Source organism: Schistocerca piceifrons, chromosome 7 (genome assembly GCF_021461385.2).
Source record: "Schistocerca piceifrons isolate TAMUIC-IGC-003096 chromosome 7, iqSchPice1.1, whole genome shotgun sequence".
NCBI classification, from domain to species: domain Eukaryota; kingdom Metazoa; phylum Arthropoda; class Insecta; order Orthoptera; family Acrididae; genus Schistocerca; species Schistocerca piceifrons.
The window spans coordinates 578,596,937-578,618,525 of NC_060144.1; positions in this window are offsets into that span (position 1 = coordinate 578,596,937).

Below are 21,589 nucleotides of genomic sequence, written 5' to 3' on the forward strand. Positions count from 1 at the left end.
TTTGAAAATCAAATAACGTAAGAGGTTTACCAGCACAGTAATTCATAATTTTTCTAAGGGGATGTTTTAAGTGTGACTTGCATCGGTGACATTTGGGAGACAGGAAAATGGCAGCCAGTCAGTATGGGACTTTCAAATAGATCATATACGAGGAGTGATAGTGCTCTGACAAGTTAATTCATTAGACGTCAGTTTAGCGAGCAATATATTGGCATCAAAGTCAAGAGAAAGTCTTTTCAGACCTATAGTGATATTGCAACCTACAGGCCCAATATTCTACATTGCAAACTACAGCAGTATCGACTGGAGCACGTGATTCTAAATCCTTGATAAATTAATCTATACACCTGACGAGTGGTTAACATTACTGAAAGTATAATAGAACGAAATGAGAAAAAGTAATATCTGATGCAATAACAAGCTTTCAAACCGTTCGTGATAGCTACTTTTGAGCACGTATTGCACTCTGCGGAAACACACCGTCGAATACTTACACGGAGAGTAATATACAAGCAATCATTCCCCTGGCTATTGTTGCTGCATAAAAATAACCTTCATCACAGTAGATAAATTGAGTACGGCTGAGCCGATTCTTACGTCCTACGATGTCTGCGTAAAAGCGTAGACACCGATCAGATAGACGCAGATTCCTTTTCAACATCAGAAACGCAGCACAAATCGCATCTTCTCCGAGCGTAGACATTAACAGACAAAGGCTGACGACGAACGGAGCAAACTGTCTCGCCAAAGTTTATCCCGGTCACAGCGATCGAGCAAAGAGTTTGCTTGAGAGCTCGTGTCTACATACCGAAACTGGCTAGAGCTAGATGTTATAGATCATAGCAAATATAAACATCGCGATACAAAACCAGGTAAAATATAAAATGAGGAAAAGAAAGTGCCGAGTAACAGGCACCTTTCAAGGTGCCACTGCGTACTCAGTGGTATGGCTTCTAAACTATTTCCTGCCCTGAGCGCTCTCACAGTTACAGTGGTTAGGTTTAAGATGGGAAAGGGATGACACAACTTTACTTAAATAAAAATGCAACCCAGACACTATTAAGTATGTAGATTTCTCATAAATACCCACGAAAATATTGACAATTGAACCCATAGTTCGACCACTATCAAAAGACATTGAAATAGGTGACAAAGGAGCCAGGATAATAGGAAATGCTTACTGAAACGATGGATAACGCCCTTCACACAATTGAAAAACAAATTTTTTATGGTTATTTCACCCCCTTACCCAATATGGGATGGGGGGGAGGGGGAGGGGGGAGTCTTCAGCAGTATGTTCTTCGCTCTTCAGCCAAACGAATTAACAAAGATTTATATCGAGAAATAGAAAATTAATTTGCAGCGATTTTCTATTTTAAATTTAAAAAAAATCAAAGACAGACGAGTAAAAAGACATCAAAAGTACAGACATTTTAAAAACTTATAGCAGGAAGGTGAAATTCTTTTGATAAAAACACTGAAGCACTGTACTTTCACTTAAAATCTGAAGAAACTGCAAGAGGGTGAGACTTATTGTAAGAGAAGAGAGTATGTTCCTCAGCTTTGAGGGATTGGGTAGAAAGCTGGGGGACGAAGATGAGTTTTAGGAATATTGTGTTGTGTGGGTAGGCACTGGTTTCAAGATGAAAGAGATGGAGAGGGGAAAGAAGAGAGGAGCCGTAATGTGGAGTGGGATAAGGTGGGGAAGAGTAGAAATTGGTGGGAGTGATAATTACCAGTGCCGATCTCATTGTCTGGGAGAAGAAGTTTATTGAAGTTGCGCGGGGATGGGATATAGAGTTGGGTAGGTGCAGGGACGGAGGGATGAGTTTGCGAAGGCGCAGCAGCACATCATGGTTACTGAAGGGAGTGGGGACGATCGGGTGATTGGAACCTAATTTGATGGTAGTATATGAGATGTGGAGGTATTCAATGTGGGTGAGGAGGGGTGGGAGTTTGGTGAGATGGTAGAGGATTAACTGGGGGAAAAGAAACGGATGCGGAGAGCGAGACGAAGTGCATGGCTTTCGAGGATTTGGAGGGACTGATAGAACTTTGGTGAGGTGAAACATTTGCATAGCAGAGGATGGGTCAGATCAGGTTCAGATCAGAGTTTCGTAGGTGTAGAAAACAGCAGAGGTGTGTAATCCCAGAATTCGGACTGCTAGTAGTTTCAATAGCTTTTGTCTATCTTACCTTTTTGGTGGATGGCTACTTAGTTGCCGTCGAGGGTTAGTTCAAGATATTTCACTGTGTTAGTTAACTGGATAGGATTGTAGTAAATGAATATAGAAGTCGTGGAGGAAAAAAAATATGGATGGTTCCTCTAAAATTATTGCCTGGGTTTTAGAGAAGTTGTTCTTAAGGAGCTGTTAGTTATATCAAGACTGATTAAGATGGATTTGGAGGTGTCTTCGGGATTACTAGAGTGTAGAGTAGAGGCCGAGGAATGCAGTGTCATCAGCATACTGAAGGAGGTCGACTGGTGGCGGTGGTTTCTTTATATAGCTGTTATAAATCGCTCAAAAAGGTGACACAGACGAAGAAAAGAAATACATAAATGGTAGTGAACATGAGAGTCAGTAATGACGGCACGTGGCAGTAGAGCGTGGAAGATTACCTTAAGCCTTCGACACACGGACCGTTCTTTCGAAAATCAACGTTGAGCGTGGCGGTTTCAACACGCTGCTCAACGGTCGGATACGATGCGACTTGTGTATAAGTTACGTTTACGTGTTCCTTGGCGTGGTATGCATGAGCGCAACGCGCTCCAACTGCAGTTGTCGATCTGGCCTGGCCCGCAAATCACATAGTAAAATTCCGACTTTAGCTCTATTAAAACGTACATTTCTTGCCTTGTTCACTGCTAGCTATGTTTCTCTGTCCGTAGTATACATAAATAAAAACTTTAATATCGATGAGCAAATTGTAAGGCAACAAAGAAATTGCCATATCCATGCAATAAGGATAGCGGCCTATAAAAGTTCAATTACAAACAGTACGATACAATACTTCCTCACACAAGACAAAAATTGTTTGATCATTCCCACTTTTTAGTGAAACTGTAAGATCATTCTTACCTGATCACTGTTCTTATTCAGTACCAGAATCGTTACAACACGTGAAATACTAAGCTTGAAACAAGGAAGTGCAAAATTGCTTCGTGGAAGTAGTGCAAGCTGTCTTGTAGATTAAGCCAATCGAACAGACTCAACCCTCGTCGAATATTGTAGAATATTCTTTTACTAAAATAATAACAAAGCATCAGAACCTACTACTCCATACCGTCCACGAATAATTTACTGCAATATTTTTGCATCTTACCATCAACTGACAGCAATAATTGCAGATATGTAATTAATGGATTTCTGATTATGCTAAATGGTACCAATAACAATGCGTTTTTAATGGATGCATAATGTTCCGCTGCCTTCAAACGGCATACTTTTATAATACGCTAGTTACTACACAGATCGGTAAAAGTTTTGCATCGTCCCAGTTCCCAGAACTTCTGAAGATAGACGTTGACTGTGGATATTGTATCACAGACACAGTCCGTTTGCCTGTTCAAAGATGTCACTGAAACCGCCCAAAGATGTAAATAACCATGCATGAGCAGCGCCTATTAGACGGAGGGTGTCCGACAGCTGAACAGTTCCAGTCATTCCACCAGGATGGAGGTACACGGCTCGTGTTGTCTGTAGTTCAACCATCCCTAGACGGTCAATACCGCGGTTCTATCGCGTCCGCAATGTTACTTTGTGCCAGGAAGGGCTCTCAACAAGGGAAGTGTCCAGGTGTCTCGGAGTGAACCAAAGCGATGTTGTTCGGACATAGAGGAGGTACAGAGAGACAGGAACTGTCGATGACATGCCTCGCTCTGGCCCCCCAAAGCCTATTACTGCAATGGATGACCACTACATACGGACTATGGTTCGAAGGAACCCTGACCGCAACGCCATGTTGAATAATTCTTTTCGTGCAGCCACAGGAAGTTGTGTCACGACTCAAACTGTGCGCAATAGGGTTCACGATGCGCTACTTCGCTACCGACGTCCATAGCGAGGTCCATCTTTGTAATCACGACAGTATGCAGCGCTGTACAGATGGGCCCAATAACATGCCAAATGGTCCGCTCAGGATTGGCAACATGTTCTCTTCACCGATGAGTGTCGCATATGCCCTCAACCAGACACCCGGTCAGGCTGAACGCCTTAGACACAACGTCCAGCGAGGGCAGGGAGGTTGAGGTTCCCTTCTGTTTTGGGGTGGCCGACGTACGCCACTGGTGGTCATGGAAGGCGCCGTAACGGCTGTACGATACGTGAATGCCATACTCCCACCGATAGTGCAACCATATCGGCAGCATGTTGCCGAGGCGTTCGTCTTCATGGATGACAATTCGCGCCCCCATCGTGCACATCTTGTGAGTGACTCCCTTCAGGACAACAACATCGCTTGACTAGAGGGGCCAGCATGTTCTTCAGACATGAACCCTATCGAACATGCCTGGGATGGATTGAAAAGAACTGTTTATGGACGATGTGACTCACCAACCACTCTGAGGGATCTAAGCAGAATCGCAGTGGAGGATTAGGACAATCTGGACCAATAGTGCCTTGATGAACTAGCTGATAGTAAGCCACAACGAATACAGACATACATCTATGCAAGAGGACGTGCTACTGGGTATCAGAGGTACCAGTGAGTACAGCGGTCTGGACCACCACCTATGAACGTCTCGCTGTATGGTGGTGCAATTTGCAATGTGTGGTTTTCATGAGCAATAAAAAGGGCGAAAATGATGTTTATGTTGATCTCTGTTCCAATTTCCTGTACAGGTTCCGGAACTCTCGGAACCGAAAGGATGCCAAACTTTTTTGATGTGTGTATAATTCTTCAACCACCCGTATTACATTATCCACAATTTTTTTACAACGAGTCAAACAATTAACTACGGGTTTTCAAGAGACCCTAAATTTGCTGTTGCTTAAAAGCGGCATATGTACGTTGATCAGCTAGATTATTTTGACCACCTTCGTAATAGCTGGTGTGTCCACCTCTGGGACGGATAACAGTGCTGGCGCGTCGTAGCATAGAATCAGTGAGGCGTAGGTAGGTTGTTGGAGGGAGATGGCCACATCTGAACACATAGGTCACCTATTTCTCGTAAATTCCGGGGAGGGGGGGGGGGCGATGAACTCTGATGCCATGTTCAATCACATCCCAGATGCATTCGATCGCTTTCAGATCTGGTTAGTTGGGAGTCAGCACATCAACTGCATCTCTCCACTGTATTAGTCGAACCACGCTCTCATAATCTTGGCCTTATGAGGTGGGGTGTTATCTTGCTGAAAATTCCCGCCTCCGTCGGAAACATGATCCTCATGAAGGGGTGTACGTGGTCTGCAACCACTTGGCCTTCGTGGTTCCTTGACAAGCTCCGCTGGACCCATGGATGCCCACGTGAATGTTGTGCAGGGTATAATGGAGCTGGCGCCAGCTGCGCTCCGTCCAACACTTCAGATGTCAAGGAGCTGTTCCCCTGGAAGACGACGGATTCCCCCCTCGCGTTGGCACGATGTAGGTGGTATGGAAATTCATCCAACCATGCAACGCTCTGCCACAGCGCCGACGTCCAGTGCTGATGGTTACGGGTTTATTTCAGTCATAGTTGCCGATGTTGTGGTGTTAGCAGCGGCGCATGGACGGGTTGTCAGTTGCGGAGGTCCGTCGTTAGGAGTGTTCGGCGCAATTTGTGTTCAGACCCACTTGTGCTCTGCCCAGCATTAAAGTCTGATGTTAGTTTCGCCATAGTTCGCCGCCTGTCCTGTCTTACCAGTCTGGCCAGCCTATGACGTCAGATATCTAAGAGGGTTTGCCGCTCAACCCCACCACTTGCACACGTGCTTTCACCTTGATTTCTGCAGATGTTGAAGACACTCACTTCAGCATTCCTCGAACACCTGACAAGTCGTACAGCTTCCGAAATGCTCTTGCCGAGCCTTCGGGCCATCAGAATCTGCTCCCGGGCAAACTCAGATAGATCTCGAGCATTCGCCATTCTACACACGGACAGCACGCTCACTGGTACTACATGCGCCATGCGTGTGTCTTAGGTAGCCGTCATTCGTCGCCAGGTGACGTTGTTACCGCCTTGACGGGTTTATATCGGTGGTAGGTCGGTAGTCATACTGTTCTGGCTGATCAGTTTACAAATGAGCGTGAACTGAAATCCAACACGGTGTTTCGCGATTCTGTACTGAGATGGCGTGCGTCTGACGTAGATGCCGCTCTCCCATCTCACTGCTCTACGTTCAAAGGTGTTTTCAGAAACTCTGACATGATAGATACTGTTCTGCAGATTCGGGAAGACTCCCCAACGTGGATTTTCCACTTTATGACGTTACAAACTCGGCACGCTGATCGTTAGAAATCACGGTCCGTGTGCTTATGACTTCAGCGGTGGCGCAGAAGCGGCGGTGGTCATTATATGATCGTAATTACGAATTCCTACAGTAATTGTAGATGATCTGATGTTCGCAACTAGCGAGCAACAGTATCATTAAATGCTCATCTTATTAATCGTAAATCTCTTATCATCGCTGGCTAGGGTGGCCGAGCGGTTCTAGGCGCTACAGTCTGAAAACGCGCGACCGCTACGGTCGCAGGTTCGAATCCTGCCTCGGGCATAGATGTGTGTGATGTCCTTAGTTAGGTTTCAGTAGTTTAGTCCTAAGCTCTAGGGGACTGATGACCTCATAAGTTGAGACCCATAGTGCTCAGAGCCATTTCAACCATTTTCTTATCATCCTTTTCAGTGCATGTAGCACTTAGTTAAACTGACTGAACACGGTGTCTAAGCGTTAGGACCGTGTGGCCTGGAGACTGACCTTACCAGCGACGGAAACGCGTTCTGGCGGCGGAACGGCTGGGGTCTCAGTGGAGCAGAACTCCTGCTAGGACTGTTATTTAACACTTTTGATTTTTAAGAAAACAACTGACTGAATAGAGGCTCCGCTTTCCGTAGCCAACCCAGCTGTGCCCATTTGCTTTTGGCAGGTGGCTTAGTTGCGTCAGGTTGGTAGACACTAACTTCTTCTAACCAGCCAGAACCGCTTATACTGTGTCCCTGTTCGACGGGCCTTTCAAACTTAGCGCAGAAAGCCTCCTTACCTCCTTACCACGGAAAATTATGAGCAAATGAATAATTGCCATTACGACTGGGAACAATAATACTGGACAGTATCGCTGTTCAACGCCGTTTTATCCCGTATGACCTGTGAGTTTCATCGTCAATGTTTTTATTTGCCTTTGTGAATATATACGTATGTGAAGGAGTTTGCGTGTCGATTTTTGTTTAAGAAGAGTTGTGTCATCCCTTTCAGTCCTTAAACCTATTCACTGTAGTTTTGAGGACATAAAAATACTCCAGTGGTAGGAGATAACGTCGATGATGTGGGCACTGTCAAGTAGGAGGTTGGGTAGCAGGTACTAGTTTCCAAGACACTACTGGGAATGCAGTGACGCTGCAAGCGTGTTGTTACTGGGCACTTTTTCTGTATTGTGACGCTTTTATTTGCTAAAATATGTGAGATCTTGCTCTAACTAGTTTCGATAGATTGCTGCAAGCTCTCTAGCATGCTCTTTGCTTGATCACTATGAAAAACATAAGGCTCTGGCGATTCGGTTTGCTCTCGGCCAATAGTACTCACTCAAACGTGTTGAATGGGGCATCTTCCTATTTTGAAAGTAAATCGCCGTTACCTTTGGTCACTTAATGTTTCGACTTGAAACAGTAAAGGCGAAGGGGCACTATGCCTGTCATTTTGGTATCTCTTCTTAAACCTCGCAACAAACATAAGATCAGTGATCAAACTATTGGGTTGGTGCGTAGGTTCGTACAGTTATCCATAGGTTTAATAGAGACAACAGATACGCATAACCGAGCCTTTAGTCATCCAGAATATGTTCTCCACCACTACATACAACAGCTTTCCAGCACTAACTTCTCGATCCCGCGAGTGTAGAAGTCACGAAGTTTTTGAGGGAAGAACTCGTCGACCCATGTTTGGAGCCCATTTTCCGACGGAGAGGAAGTTCCTTGCAGGCTGTTCCACGGAGAGCGGAAAAAATGAATGTCTGAGGGCGCAAGATCAAGCGAGTAAGTTGGGTGTGGAATGACCAAACCAACTCCAGTATAGTGTTCCTTGCCAGTCTACCAGAATGTCGGTGGGTGTTATCGTGGAGTAACGTCGCTTTACGCAGTATCCCTGGTCGTTGCTCTTGGATTGCGTCTGCAAGACGTCTCAGTTGCTAACTATAAATGTCACCAGTGATTGTTACACCTCGGGGAAGTAATTCTCAGTACACCACACCGTCGCTGTTCCACCAGATCCCTAACAGTACCTTTTGTGAATGCGCGGAGGCCTTTGTGCGGGGAGTTGCTCCTTTGTTTGGGTTCAACCAATCTTTTCTTTTTCTTATGTTAGCAAAAGACACCATTTGTCGTCACCCGTAACGATACAGGCCAGGAATGGTGGGTGTTATTCACGAGCCAATTGATGACGAGCAAGCAGAGACGCGCACAATGCCATCTGCTAATTTTTGTGGTTTTGGCTTAGAGCATGTGGTGGACATACATCCTATTTCTCAACTTCACCCATTGCATGCAAATGTTGCACGATGGAAGACTGATCACAGTTCGTCACTTCTACCGGGTCTCGAGTACAGTTGAAACGTCCCCTTAGAGAATTAATGAATAACTGTGCTGATAAACGTCTTATATTATTCGATTTTCAAACAGCTGAGAGGACTGAACGTACCCAGACATTTCGCTCTTTACCTATTCTGATCAACACTAAACTGACACACAATATTTTTAGCGCAACGCAATCTGACTTCCAAAAATCCCTACAAAAGAATGGCCCCGACTGACATTAACCTATACGTTTCACAAGTCACTTACCTCACAAAAATCTTCGTTACTCGAACTACTGCAATACAGCGAGCGCCACTACTTCCAGCTAAATAAAAGATTCAAACTACTGAAGGCACTAACTACTGATAGGCATAGTTAGCAAATCAAAGATTTTGATAGAGAACAAACAATGTATTTACCTCAACAGTGTTCAAAAGTCATAATATATATAGCAGTTCATGACATCCAGTCTTACAAATTTGCCGTCTCTGATGGACACACGTCCAGATCATCCGCTCTCCAAACTCCGCCATTTCTCTCCCCACACCCACCACTGCTGGCGGCTCACCTCCAACTGCGCAACGCTATGCGCTGTTAACAGCCAACTGCCCGACGCTACAATAGCGAATATTCCAACAATGCAAACCAAACATAGCCTTCACTCAGCACAGCCTGTGACTTTCATACAGAGCGCTGCGTGGCGTTAGCAATATAAAAACCTAAACAGCCGACTTACACAGTGACGTGGATCATTGTGAATAAATGCGATTAAACGATCTTCGCCAGACCCCAAAACTCCCCCTGAACGCGAGAGTCTTTAATGTTAAAACGATATTCCTAAAAAGGGGAAAACCATTTTGTCGCCGTAGTCTCTCCGATGGCTTTATCTCCATATACGCTGCCAATGTTCGTGATTGCCTCTGTTGCTGTCACCGCGCTACTGAACTCAAACAGAAGAACTCTACTTGGCACTTCATTTTCTATCGTACACAGCTCTACTATCTCCAGATGACAAAATGGCAATATATAACTGAAACAGCAACAGTGAACCACAAATAAATAATGGTAATTGAACAATAAGTCCATAGCAACGGGAATACCAACACCCAAAACAGAACACTTAGAAGATGCAACAAGTCCACTAAAGAGACAGCTTACACTACACTCGTTCGTTTTCTGTTAGAATATTGCTGCGCGGTGTGGGATCCTTACCAGGTGGGATTGACGGAGGACATCAAAAGGGTGCAAAAAAGGGCAGCTCGTTTTGTATTATCACGTAATTGGGGGGAGAGTGTGGCAGATATGGTACGCGAGTTGGGATGGAAGTCATTAAAGCACAGACGTTTTCTGTCGCGGCGAGATCTATTTACGAAATTCCAGTCACCAACTTTCTCTTCCGAATGCGAAAATATTTTGTTGAACGCAACCTACATAGGTAGGAATGATCATCAAAATAAAATAAGGGAAATTGGAGCTCGAACAGAAAGATTTAGGTGCTCGTTTTTCCCGCGCGCTGTTCGGGAGTGGAATGGTAGAGAGATAGTATGATTGTGGTTCGATGAACCCTCTGCCAAGCACTTAAATGTGAATTGCAGAGTAATCATGTAGATGTAGATGTAGAACTCAGTGAACATACGCACCAAACTAACAAATTATCAACCTTTGGAGTGAAAGACTTGTTTAGCTCTCATTACCATAATTCTGACATGGAGGTAGTAGTTAACCGCATATGGAGAACTATGCTTCACAGTATGCGTGCGGAATTTCCACTGTAAGCTTCTGCGTGATTTGCTCAAAAATGGTTAAAATCGGTCTGAGCACTATGGGACTTAACATCTGAGGTCATCAGTCCCCTTGAACTTAGAACAACTTAAACCTGACTAACCTAAGGACATCACACACAACCATGCCCCAGGCAGGATTCGAACCTGCGACCGTGGCGGTCGCGCGGTTCCAGACTGAAGCGCCTAGAACTGCTCGGCCGCAAAAGCCGGCCGTGATATGCTACACATCCCTTGATGCTTCTGCCACTGACGCACCCTCACCGACTACATGATGACGTGACGAAACGTGCTGCTCTTCTTAGTGCCTTCCCTACCTTTCCTGCTTCGTATTTCTTTCATGGGTGCATTGCATTTCCTTATTAATTTTCCAATGAATCTCAGTAAGGAATGTTCTTTTGCTACTACTCGTTTTATGAGGGTGCTCTGACATGTTCTACTCTTCAGTATGTTACTGTTGTAACTGTTTTTCAGTGGTTTCCGCCATCTTGCTGAGAAACGCAGCTTCGCCTAGGTATTTGTTTATGGATCTGGCTGAAAGTTGGTACACATGGAAAACATTTGTTTTCTGTGCAGCTCCTTTGTGTACAACTTTTGAAGTAATGTGATTCGGGGCATGAATGAAGAGCTTGTTTCATTCACTAACAAGGGAGAAAGACATTTACATTTGGCCTTATCGTGCGACGTCTGGCCGTGTGCTTTGTTTATGGTCATGGCATAATGTAAGCTCGCTAGGAATCGTACTCGTTTAAAGCGAAATGGTGTATTGTTACAAATAAGTGGAATTGGGGGTACAAGCACTCGCATTTTCCAGTTCCCGTCGAAATTTCCTTTTCTGTGGTATTGCGTTGGACAGAAGTAGTTTTAATCCTAGGTACATGAGGCGTACACAGAAGTGAGACAATGAGTGAAGCATTCGACCAGTGTTCTGCTGCGCTCTGCTTTCGGAGGGAGTTCCAAGAGTGACTTAAATCCTGATGATCTCACGCTGCAGCAGTTCTATCCATCTTCATTGGATTCTTAAGACAGTGAAGTCCTCAGTCTTTCAGCCGCCCTACTGTATTCACAAAAGACTAGGAATTATCATTTGTAAACAAAATGAAATCACATGTAGTGAGTAGGCATCAAAATTACGAAACAAATTTAATAAATTCGTTTTTTCTACCCAAGAATATACATATAAACTATCGAAGTAAATCAATGTCCTTAAGTTTTAATAAACAAAGCGAAATCAGTAAATCCGTATATCCCAGCCAAACGACTGCGGTGCCTCATTTCGTCTCTGACGTACATTTCCGAACATATATCTGTCACCGAGGTAAAAAAGAAACATTAGCTGGGACCTCTATTGATTCTTTGGTGTACTACGCCGTGATGATCAAAGATCCGGTTTCGATGAAGTAAGACCGACATGTTGTTCCAAACAACACTCAAGCTACCTAAGAAAACTCCATGAAAATTCGCCTAGTAGTTTTGGAGATAACCGTGTTCCAACTGGCAGACACGATGGCTTTACTGTAGATTTAGTCATGGGTGACTGGAATTCGAGAGTAGGAAAAGGGAAAGAAGGAAACATAGTAGGTGAATATGGATTGGGGCTAAGAAATGAAAGAGGAAGCCGCCTGGTAGAGTTTTGCACAGAGCATAAATTATTCATAGCTAACACTTGGTACAAAAATCATGAAATAAGGTTGTGTACATGGAAGAATCCTGGAGGTACTAGAGGAAATCAGATAGATTATATAATGGTAAGACAGAGATTTAGGAACCAGGTTTTAAATTGTAAGACATTTCCAGGGGCAGATGTGGACTCTGACCACAATCTATTGGTTTTGAACTGTAGATTAAAACTGAAGAAACTGGAAATAGGTGGGAATTTAACGAGATGGAACCTGGATAAACTGAAAGAACCAGAGGTTGTACAGAGTTTCAGGGAGAACATATGGGAACAATTGACAGGTATGGGGGAAAGAAGTACAGTGGAAGAAGTATGCGTAGCTCTGAGGGATGAAGTAGTGAAGGCAGCAGAGGATCAAGTAGGTAAAAAGACGAGGCCTAGTAGACCTCCTTGGGTAACAGAAAAAATATTGAACTTAACTGATGAAAGGAGAAATATAAAAATGCAGTAAATGAAGCAGGCAAAAAGAAGTACAGACGTCTCAAAAATGAGATCGACAGGAACTGCAAAATGGCTAAGCAGGGATGGCTAGAGGTCAAATGTAAGGATGTAGAGGCTTATCACATTAGGGGTAAGATAGATACTGCCTACAGGAAATTTAAAGACACCTTTGGAGAAAAGAGAACCACTTGTATGAATATCAAGATCTCAGATGGAAACCCAGTTGTAAGCAAGGAAGGGAAAGCAGAGAGGTGGAAGGAGTATATAGAGGGTCTATACAAGGGTGATGTACTTGAGGACAATATTATGGAAATGGAAGAGGATGTAGAAGAAGATGAAATGGGAGGTACAATACTGCGTGAAGAGTTTGACAGAGCACTGAAAGACCTGAGTCGAAACAAGGCCCCGGGAGTAGACAACATTCCATTAGAACTACTGATGGCCTTGGGAGAGCCAGTCCTGTCAAAACTTAACCATCTGGTGAGCAAGATGTATGAGACAGGCGAAATACCCTCAGACTTCAAGAAGAATATAATAATTCCAATCCCAAAGAAAGCAGGTGTTGATAGATGTGAAAATTACCGATCTATCTGTTTAATAAGTCACAGCTGCAGAATACTAACGCGAATTCTTTACAGACGAATGGAAAAACTGGTAGAAGCCGAGCTCGGGGAAGATCAGTTTGGATTCCGTAGAAACATTGGGACACGTGAGGCAGAACTGACTTTACTGAACCTACGACTTATCTTAGAAGAAAGATTAAGGAAAGGCAAACCTACGTTTCTAGCATTTGTAGACTTAGAGAAAACTTTTGACAATGTTGATTGGAATACTCTCTTTCAAATTCTGAAGGTGGCAGGGGTGAAATACAGGGGGCTAAAGGCTATTTACAATTTGTACAGAAACCAGATGGCAGTTATAAGAGTCGAGGGGCATGAATGGGAAGCAGTGTTTGGGAAGGGAGTGAGATAGGGTTGTAGCCACTCCCCGATGTTAGTCAATCTGTATATTGAGGAAGCAGTAAAGGAAACAAAAGAAAAATTCGGAGTAGGTATTAAAATCCATGGAGAAGATATAAAAACTTTGAGGTTTGCCGATGACATTGTAATTCTATCAGAGACAGCAGAGGACTTGGAAGAGCAGTTGAACGGAATGTACAGTGTCTTGAAAGGAGGATATAAGATGAACATCAACAAAATCAAAACGAGGATAATAGAATGTGGTCGAATTAAGTCGGGTGATGCTGAGGGAATTAGATTAGGAAATGGGACACTTAAAGTAGTAAAGGAGTTTGCTATTTGGGGAGCAAAATAACTGATGATGGTCGAAGTAGAGAGGATATAAAATGTAGACTGGCAATGGCGGGGAAAGCGTTTCTGAAGAAGAGAAGTTTGTTAACATCGAGTATAGATTTAAGTGTCGGGAAGTCGTTTGTGAAAGTATTTGTATGGAGCGTAGCCATGTATGGAAGTGAAACATGGACGATAAATAGTTTAGAGAAGGAGAGAATAGAAGCTTTCTAAATGTGGTGCTACAGAAGAATGCTGAAGATTAGATGGGTAGATCACATAAGTAATGATGAATTATTGAATAGAATTGGGGAGAAGTGGAGTATATGGCACAACTTGACAAAAAGAGATATAGATAGCACAACCCAGTAGTAATGAAGCATGTTCATTATTTATAAGAAAACATTAGATATGTACGTGCCACAGCATCGTCCTCATGGAAATTCAAAGTTGTCCTCCATGTATTCTTTTTTTTTGTATGTGTTGAAGAGTAACGCCATGTTTATACTTCAAGATGTATAGAGATGGAAGATGGTTGTAAATTTCAAAATAGTATGCGTATGCTGAAGGAAAATGCGAGTAACATACAGTGTGGGTAGTAAAATGGATAAAAATTACGAATGGAAGACCAAGATTGTTGCGTTTCCATATACAATGCAAAATAGCCTTAGTCATTTATTATGACTTTTTGTGTTTCTCCTCGACCTGAAAATGCAAGAAGTAAGATTCAGGAATGGAATCAAGTTCCAGGTTAATAAGACACACTGATAACAGTGGTGTCATCTGTGAAACTGAAAATTAATTTCAGTGGATATGGATTGAAATGAACAAACTAAAGCACAAAAAAGACTGAAACAGGACCAAAGTCGAAGGAGAAGATTAAAGCAGTAGAAATGAGATGAGTGACAAACTTATAGTGAAATTTGGGTACCATGAGATAGACGAGGCTAAGGAATTCTGCTACCTAGAAAGTGAAACAACGCATGATGGATGAAGCAAGGAGGATAGAAAAAGCAGAGTGTTACAACTAGAAACGGCACCCTTTGCCAAAATAGCTCTTTTAGTATAAAACGTTGGCGTACGCAGTTAGGAGTATAGAAGTGTATGAGAGATGATCAGGGATTGTGGGAAAAAAGGAAAATTGGAATAGGAAACATCTGAGATGTAATGGTACAAACGAATGCTAAGACTTAACTGGCCTGATGAGATAAGAAACGAGGATCAGCGTGGAATCAGCATGGAAATGAGTAGGGTGACTAGAAGAAGGACACGACGGTAACACGTGTTAAGACATCAGGGAATAGCTTCCGAGGTACTTGAGATGTCCGTATAGCGCTACAATGTTAGAGGAGGACAGCGATTATAATACGTTGAAAGCAGCCAGAGAACTGGCAAACCCCCCCCCCCCCCCACCTTCCCTTCCCCCAAGCAAAAATGTTTCCTAACAGTGACATTTCATTTACATTTGATATCACACAAAATTAAAAAAAAATACTTTTATGGGAATGAACGTGTCAAGTTTATTTTATGATCTGTCATAATGACGCTGGTTTGATCGCATGAAGCGTTTCGTAATCAATGTTAGAAGTCGTCGGCTTACTATCTTACTTATTGTGTTCTGTAGGTCTCACTATGGAAGAATACCTGCGGAGCTATGTAACGAATCAAAATATACATTAACACAACCGAAATTAACTAATTCGAAAGGCACACTAAATCCACTACTCTTCATTTAATTTCGCCAATCGTAATGTGTTCTCCCGGGGATACAGTATCCACATGACCCCTATGTCTTAGATTGTAAGGGATATTAATTTAAATTTCACATGAAACAAGCTGTTCAAGATTTTTAAGGCTTGACATGACTTGGCAAGCTTGTTCCTGGAGTATCTTGACTACAACTTTTCATAGCCACTATGATGGTAAAATGCATTTTATTTAACTGAGTTGGGTAGTAAATGATAGTACAGTTTATTGGTCAATTATCTGATAGATTTTGTTCCGTCGATGCCAACATTTAGGAATATGGAACGATTCAAGATATTGATACCCTTCTACTACTTCTTTGAACCAAATTAAGTACATAGCTGATATGACTTCAGGCGAAATGCCCTCTTCATGCAAAAGAACGAATATTAACGCAATCTGACTTCGATGCTATTGATGCGTTTAGAAGTAGGGAGAGATTTCGTGGCGCAGCGAAGAATGTAAGGAGGACTAGGAACATATTGTAAAACAATGCAACACTATAATCTGACTTTCTAATTTGCTATTAAAGTCCGTGAGTGTCTTTGTGCATTTCGTTATAGAAAGAAAGCGTGGCAAGATGACGTAAATTCCCACTTTGTAAAATACAGCAGCCGTTCACTGATGTGCCACATATATATTAGCTACGCTAAACATATTCAGATTAGCATGAAATTTCGAAGTTCGCGGAAACAATAAGTTACCTCGTAATGGCTGTAAGATACATGAAAATAATTGATAAATGTGGCCATTGAAGGCAGATTGTTGTTATAAAGAACGTACGTAATAGTATGTGCTCCCTCAAGTGCTGGTTTAATAAGTAGATACGAGCATACGATAACAACCGATAAAAGCGTTATAAATTTAACAAATGACTGTGAGGTGCAAATGAATCAAGAGACATTGCAATGACTTCGTTTTATTACTCAAAAGCCCACTAAGAAAGTCCATTATTTAGACTACAGTCTGCCATAACCCCACTAAGCAAGAAAATCAGTACAGAAGAGAAATACTCTTCAATTAGCAATTCCCACCATAATGTTGAATATACGGCAAGCAGTGCTTGAAAGCAGCGGTATCACCATAAAGGAATCGTTCTGCAGTCAGCTTAAAATTCTTTCTTTCTTTGGGCCTTATCCTGCTTCAACATGGGGTCGGCCTTGTCATTACGAATTTGGCAGTGTTAGTGATAGAGGATGGCCCGATGCTCTCCCTGCCACCACCCCGAACCCCCGGGGACGTAAGTAGTGAACCTGAACTGTCTGCATCTAGTGTAAGCCATGAATGAGCGCGAACGTCAGAAAATGTCTGTGAGTTGTGTAACTGATGCGGAACGTGGGGACCAGCCCGGTATTCACCTAGCAGGATGTGGAAAACTGCCTAAAAACCACATCCACGCTGGCCAGCATACCGGTCCTCAGGCGGATTCCGTCCGGGGCTGGCACACCTACCCAAGTCCAGGAAGCAGAGAATTATCACTCTCAGCTACCCTGGCGGGTCTGCAGTCAGCTTTTCTCTACAGTGTTCCACGAAAAGTCCGTTAGCTTTCTTGGTAATGCTTGTGTGTTGTTCGGACTTGAAGGTAGCGCATCTAGCAGCCTGGCTCTGAATTGCTTCGATGTCTTCCTTCAACCCGAGCAGGCGGGGATCTAAAACACTCTCACAGTACTGAAGAATGGATCGCACTTGTGTTCTATACACTGTCTCCTTCACATGTGAACCACAATTTCCTGAAATTTTCCCATTAAATATAAGTGGACCATTCACTTTCACTACTACGTCCATACGTACTCAATCCATTTCATGCAACTCTACGAATGCTGTAGGCCAAAGTTGCCATGTAGTTTTTCCTGCTCATCTGCTTTAACTTAAATTTATTTTCACATTCAGAGTAATGTGCCATTCATAATACCGACCATGAACGTTATCTAAGTCATTTTGTATCCTCCGCCTGTCACTCTGCGGAGCTACCTTTACATACATCACATCATCATCAGCAACAAAGAGCTGCACGTTGCTATTCACGATGTCTGTCGGATCATTTATGTATACAGAGAACAACAGCTGTCCTATTGCAGTGGGGAACTCCTGAAGATACCATTGTCTCTGAAGAATACACTCTGTCGAGGTCATTGCACTTGGTGTTATTATTTAAGACGTCTTTGAGGTATCCACATATCTGGGATCATATTCCGTCCTCGCGAAGCGTTTAGTCTCTAGAAACAAGACAGCACAGAACAGCATACAGACGCAGAAAATGCTAAAAACAGAGCCCTTTTGCCCTTGCAGTCTACAAGGGCATGATTCCAGCGAACTTTTGGGCGCTGGAAACTTGTAACCAGGAGATTCTCGCGAGACGTATATAGGACGTTGAGATGTTTCAGCAGCTGTACAGTCCAAACCTCTTATAAAGAAAGAGAGTTGAATAAAATAGTAATCGCGTTTCGTATGATAGTTTCTTACTTCTTAAACACTCACGACTTCAGTGGTGTAGCCACAGGTCTATGAATAAATTAATTGAAAATTGAATGGAACTGATTTCCTATTTGTTTATTTATTTATCGCAGGGCAATGCGTATACAAATATTACAAGAATTTTATACGTCAACATTTAAACACAGCTCTCCAGCATAAAACAACACGCCAAGAGCCATATATGGAAATCAAGATGTTTTATGTACTTTGTCCCATAACTGCCCCACAAGGGGCCTTCCGGTCAATGACGCCAAACGCTCATTTGTCTTTCCACTCGTCGCTGTCAGGATATCTTCAGAAGGTCCCTTGCTGGCACATGCGGGACACATTGATACAACATGAGCAACTGTCTGTCGCTCCTCATTACAATCACACGATGGTGATGGAGGTATACCCCACCCGTAGAGAGAGTCTACACATCCTCCCAGACCCGTATATGCATGGCTGTGTTGACGTCTCTGCTGCAGCTACATACAGCGCCTGTGGCTACGTAGTTCGCCTGGCTGCCGCTAGAGCTCGCAGGATCGCGCGATAGTTTCAACTAAGCACGATCCGCTGGAAAGAGTCTGCTTCCGGCCGCCATTGCTGTTTTTCTGCGCGCTACTTCCTGCCACGCCCAGGGAACTTCCTGCCGCGCCTTGGCTACTGCTAATTATCTACAGGAAGTGTGACGTATGGCGCAGCTCTTATCAGTACTTGCAGGCATGTACGTCACGTTCTGACGAAATCTAGTGGCTTTATATTACGAGGCTACTGCATTTCATTTAACATGAGGCAACTGCATGTTTCACACAGCCATGCATCCATCTTTTTAGTTTTATTGATTACATCAATTGATTGATTTATTATGCAGCAGTTCCGACTGCTGGGGAGGTGGGTGGGTTATTTAATATTTATTTCTACACATTGATCTTGCCAAAAGCCGAGAAGCGATTCTTCTTAGTGTTGTAGCCCACCCCACTGGGGCACTCTGGGATGCTCTCTGGGTTACTCTGGGATGAACACTGGGTCACTCTGTGATGATCTCTGGGCCAGTGTTGCAATCTTTCTATAGGACACACGGTTTTTAATTCTTACTTGTCAATCCAGGGGGTTTCTTCTGGATGCAAGGCAGTTTTGGGCACTGTGGAGGATGGTTTTGTTGCCAGCACGGGAAATTCAGTTATGGTATCGAATTAATTTTCCTTGAGAGACCAGGCTGTGATGAGAGTGGGATGTCTTGGTCTTAGTATTTTTCGCTCTGCAGGAATTACATCGTTCAGTATTGGAAGGTCGGTACTATCAACAAACTTCTGATATTTACTCGGTAGCACCCTCTTCAGTCTGTTATCAGGAGTAGGAATGTGTCTCAAGATAGGTAGCTAGTATGTGGGAGTAGATTTTGTTGACCCATTGGCAATACGCCTGACTTCGTTAAGTTGTACGCCTATTTGTTGACTATTAAGCCAGACAGGTCAGACATGTGAACACTACTGTGTTGCTGAGTATGCCAATCCGAGTGCTGATACCCAGCGAGAGCCACAGTGTTTATGGATAGCGTTGTTTCTGCTTTTGAGCTGCTGAAAAGAAGGTTTCCGGTATAACACGACCCCAAGGTATTTTGGATGCATGCTACAATGAAATTCATCTCTTTCAAAATAGATGTCGAGAGCTCTGTGTGCCTGTCTTTTGGACAGATGGAAAAATGAGACTGCTAGTTTCTTTAAGTCTGATTGTAACCTCCATTCAGGAATTATTGGCTTTAGATGTCTAGATCGTAAGTTAGCATTTATTCATTTGTTTCAAAGGTTTTGTGTTGGTCGGCTAGTTCCCAGTCGCAGAGACCGCTAGTCTTTTCCTGTAGTTACTGTAAATGTCCTTCCAGCTAACGTGTTGTCAATTAATTTTGTGGCCCGTCTGCATGGGAAAAGTTGTCATAATCTATAAAGCAGTCCAAGGCTGCAAATCGTGTCGTATGCTGTGCTTATATCATCGAAAGCAACTAATGTTTTCTGCTTCATTTGGCATCCTGCTTCAATAAATGTTGTTAAAGATAAGGCTTGATCAGCGCAGCTCTGTCCTGGTCGGAATCCAGCTTGCTCAGCAGGATGGTTCTGAAAGATCACTGGACTAAATCGACTGTTGAGAATTCTTTAATGGAAGCTATAAGTAGTGCTTAATAGTGCGATTGAGTGATAGTTCTCAGGTTGGTCTGATGCCTTGCCGGGCTTTAGCATTCCTACGATTTTTTATTGCTTCATTTTTTGTGTGATTGAACCAGAAGTCATAACGTCAGAAGAAATCTTCCAGCCATCTCTTTGCGTAGTTGCAAATATGCAGAAGAAACGCTGGATTGATTCCATGATTTTCCGGTGAATTTCAGATACAGAGAAGATTGTCAAGGACTCAGATTATTCATTAATGTTCTTTTTCGGCAATGTAAGTTTTCGCTTAATGTTTTCTGTATGAGATTTATCCCTTGGTGCTGTTGATGTGGATAGTAAATGTGATGCAATCCTATTAGCTGATAAATGAGTGTTGTCCCTTACTTTGACTATATTTCCATACAACTTCCCTTGTAATGACCATGCTCCTGTACTTGATGTTTGAAAACTGAGTGAATCAACAGTTTCTATCCACCTAGCATGTCTGGCTGTATCGAGATTATGAAGAAAGTTATCCGCTGTTGCCTGGTCCCAGCTTTTTTAGAAATTCATCGCATTGTTCCTAATTAGTTTCATTCCAGCCTGGAATATGTTACGTCCAGAAGCCCCTAGGTATTGCCTTTTTTGTTGGAATTACCATAGCTCCAACAAGCCGCTCATACGTAATTTATTGCTTTTGGCGGTAACCTACCAAAACATTGGTCCAGATTATTAGGAAACATATCCCACTTTGCTTTTCTAGAGTTATATCTAGGTCGTGGAAGGGATGATACGAGTGTGGTATCTGTTTCTATTTCATTCAAGTTTGGACTGTGTCAGGTGTGAGAGAAGTCTGCGAAATTTGGAGAGGTAATCTATTTTCACTAGCTTTTACAAAGCATATACCGGGATTATACTCTTGTCTCCAAGCTGTTGTTACAAATGTTCCTTTATCCTTTGTGTCAAACACCAAATATAGCCTATCGTCTTCTTCCTAAATTACAACGGTTCCGCCATTTTCATTAGTTTCCTTATAATTTCATTACGTATGGTGGCTGTTAAAATCTCCGGGGTATATGGCGGGGTATTGTGATACCAGGATGAACTATGGTGGCTAAGAGATAACCATTTATGTATATATATATATATATATATATATATATATATATATATATATATATATACATACTAATTATTGTTATTTTCCGAATTTATTCTATAGCTTCGTGGATGTCACTGAGATTAGATACAGAGCCCACATTTGCATTCTTGACTGAGGATGGTACGAAAGTCGCCACTCCATAAGCACACTGATACGTTGCTCCCAGTAAGTCGGAAGCAGGAATTTTGCGTTC